We start from the raw sequence: 3,686 nt of genomic DNA on the forward strand, positions 1-3,686 counted from the left end.
GCCCTGTTTTGGCTGGGATTGGCTCTAGCAGACCCCCATGACCCTGTACTTACCAGTAAATTACCGTATATTTTTCACAGTAATAAACCGTAGTACAATTAATGGTATAAAAATGTATTTAAACAGAAAAATGTATGTATATTTACATTTAAGTAGTATTTTAGCGGCCATTGTCAATTAGTTGTTTGAATGTGTAAGAATATTTTTTAGGTAACTGTTGTATTGCCATTAAATCACGTTAATTTTGTATTAAAACACTGAATGTTTGTAATAATACTGTATGTACTATTAAAGTTTTAATGTCCAGGTTTTCTCAAAAATATATTAAGTACCTTATTTAGTTTTGTTGTAGGGCTATGTTTTTTGGTTTTTTTCATACAAATTATTTATTTAACAGATCCTTAATAAAACGATAATGTTAAATATTGTTGATTCTTTTAGTTCTTTAAACTTAATCGATACTAAATCAGTTTAAGTAGCTTAGCCAAACACTGCCTTTAATGCTGTAGGTATTGTGAGGTACTGTCTTGTTTTGCTACTTAGTAATCGAACATGCATGTTTAGTTTTTAATTATAGTTTTTTTTTTTTAATGCTTTAATGATTTTTGTGTTTGGGTGGTTTTCTCTTAGCTTCACACATTTTTTCTTTTTATTAGTGTGTAAAAAGTGGTCTTTTATTAAACAAGATGACATTTAAAATGTATATACATGTATTTTAATATACACGATTCAATTTGTATTGTTCAACTAACGGCGACAAACTTTCAGCTCGCATATATTATGGTAAATAAATACATAAATAAACTACCAATTCAATTGCCTATATATGTTGACGTTTATCTGACTTCTGCTGGCATTTGGCAAAACCAAACATCCCCAAATGCATGAAGTGGGCCACAAAATTACATGCTTCATTCTGTCACATACGCTATTTGCATTCACACATTCGCTGAAACTGTTATTTTCATTTATTACAGAAACCGCTAATGTCGACAACTCAGCAGTATAAATTCAAGAAGTTACACTTTGCTGTTTGCTCGGGGCGTCATTGAATTATTCTTCCACAGCCAGCGTTCAGTAGCAGATGTTTTAATACTTCCGCCTTATAATTGACTCCTCTTTCGGACACGACGAGTGGCTACCTAATGTGATTGACACATGTTCGTCATTTTCCCGTCATGCACGCCTCTCGTTCTTATTAGGTCACGTGGTTGTTTAAGTAGTTGGCGTTTCAAAGTTGTCGAAGAGTTGGCGTGTTACAGAAAAGTTATAAAGTGTGTTTAAAATAGGGAGCAGTTTAAATTGCTTATTTTTGTTCTGAAATAACAAGTAAGTCCCCTTTGTTTTTTTTCTTTTGTTGAAATGCAAAGATACGCTTTAGTTTATTTCGCCAGCTGCTCTTGAAATGATGTAAACGATATTCATTTTAAAGTAAGATAGAAAAGCGAGGCATTTTATATTTGTCATTGGATACTTTTAGTTAAAAAATTGTAATATGGTTATATAAACATTTATGCGAAGCTAAATTGGTTACGCGACATTTACTGCCTTCGTGTTATAGAGTTTTTCAGAGCCGAAACAGATAGATAGGCCTTGGGGAGAAAAAAAGTACGTGCTAAGCGGTTTTTCAAACGCAAACGAGAAATTTGCGTTCTTTTACTGGTAACAGTACCAGCGTGTCATATCCATTTTTGTGCTTTGTGGGCGCAAAAGTCAAATTCCTTGCTTATCGCACACGTTTCAATTAGTCTGCCCTGATTTTCATTTTTTGCAATGTTTATATGTAAATTTTGTAAAGCAGTTTTCCCTACATTCAAGCCATATGTAGACCATTGTATTCCTCACAAAAGTGAAGCACATGCAACTTTTTCATGTGGCCTTGCATCTTGTAAACGTGAATTTATGAAATACAATGCGTTCAAAAGTCATGTCTACAGAAATCATGCAAACTACACACTCCCAAGTTGCCCAGTGATCTGGGGTCATTTGTATGCACTTCATTGTTGTGCAAAAAGCAATGCAAAGATGAAAAGGATCTTTTTTCCCATCTTAGGTTACATATGGCCAGGAGTGAAACTGTGACCTGCCCTTACAAAGGCTGCACAAAGAGTTTTAAGATTAAGTCTTCATTCACTGCACATATCTCAAGAAATCACAAGTCTAATTCTAGGAATAGTTGTTGTAGCTCTGGTCAAAGTTCTTCCAGGATAGCATAGGAAAGCAGCTTGACAGAAAACCCCACAGAGGATGACATAGGTGATGGTGTGGAAAATCTAGAACAGTTAAACTTAAGGAACCTGGCAATGTTTTATTTAAAATTGCAAGTTAAATATCAGGTACCATCTGCCACAGTCCAGAGGATTGTGGAAGAGATGGAAGACTTGAATGCCTGGTCTCAGAAATATATAAAACAGCAGCAGGAATTGGAATTGAAGAGCAAGTCATCAGTGTCACATGAGAATGTGTGCAGCATTATGAATATACTTCCCAACTGCCTCACAGCCAACATCTCTAAGAAGTGTACACACAAGAAAACGTTTTTATCAATCATATTTTAATTGTAGAAAACCTAAGACTATTTATCTTGGAACTGATGAAAACCAAAATCTAAGATATTTACAGTATGTACCTCTAAAGTTAACGTTATTAGGGCTTTTAAGCAATAAAGATGTACTTAAAAATGTACATGGAGAAGTGTTTTGAAACCACGGTCCAGTATTCTTTCTGACATGCAAGATGGCTCCGTGTTTACGTCAAATGTTCTGTTCAGCCAGTCTGCTAATTCTTGTTCAAGATGTATTTGAGGTTGTCAATCCTCTTGGCTCAGCTAAGAAAAAGTGCAAAGTTTTGGCTGTCTTTTGACTCTTGAAATTTTCAACCCCATCATCGTTGTAATCCTGACAACATGCAGCTGGTGATGCTGTGCTATGAGAAAGATTGAAAACGATTTGGCCAGGAAAGGGTGTTCTCGAAATGAGTAGAGGACATTAAGAGCTTGGAGGAGTACGTGTGGAAATGTCTGACTGCTTGTTAAAGGGCAGTCTGTTTTGCATTGTTGGTGATAATTTGGGACCTCACAGCATTGGAGGATTTCCTGAAAATGTCAGTAGCAGTGAGTATTTTTGTAGATACTGCCTTGTAAAAAGAAATGTCTTTGTAAGAGATGATTGTGCTACGGGTCCTGTGCGTTCAGTGGAGCAGCACAATGTGGCAGTTAACATGACACGAGCTTCTGAGATTTCAGAAGTTGAAGGAATATGAGGATATGTTTAAAGTCATGATCTGTTCGAAGGTGTAGTGTCCAGTGATTTGGCCCTGTGCCTGAAGTACTTTGTACATCTTAAAAAACGGTTTTCTGTTTCTCAGTTAAATAGACGCATTGTGCAGTTCAAGTATGCTGGGTCAGATGCCAGTTCCAAGCCTTGTGAGTTTGGAGGGAAAAATGATAAACTTGGTGGACAGGCAGTACAAAACTGGAATTTGCTGAGACTTTTACCTGTGGTAGTAGGTGACAGAATATTAAACTACAGCGATTCTGTTTGGCAGCTTGTACTGCAGCTTAGAGAAATTGTAGCATTAGTATGTGCACCACAGATATCTACTGCACAGGTTGCATACTTGGAAGTGATTATAATGGAATATCTTGAAATGAGAAAAGAGTTATTCCCTGAAAAGCCCCTGAAACC

General features: G+C 36.1%; 1 protein-coding gene across 6 annotated transcripts in view; it reads left to right on the top strand.

Moving 5' to 3' along the window:
* The first annotated feature begins 383 nt into the window (after positions 1 to 383).
* Positions 384 to 3,686, top strand: part of LOC120516762 — a 5,860-nt gene continuing 2,557 nt past the window's right edge. For 3 of the 6 annotated variants that reach the window (XR_005630905.1, XR_005630906.1, XR_005630907.1), the window contains exon 1: positions 581 to 1,329. The gene's annotated coding sequence lies outside the window, so the exon portion shown is untranslated. Of the gene's footprint in view, positions 1,330 to 3,016 lie in introns of those variants that run through there. The other 3 variants (XM_039738681.1, XM_039738679.1, XM_039738680.1) reach the window with 3 other exon arrangements.

This window comes from Polypterus senegalus, chromosome 16 (assembly GCF_016835505.1).
Source record: "Polypterus senegalus isolate Bchr_013 chromosome 16, ASM1683550v1, whole genome shotgun sequence".
NCBI lineage: Eukaryota > Metazoa > Chordata > Cladistia > Polypteriformes > Polypteridae > Polypterus > Polypterus senegalus.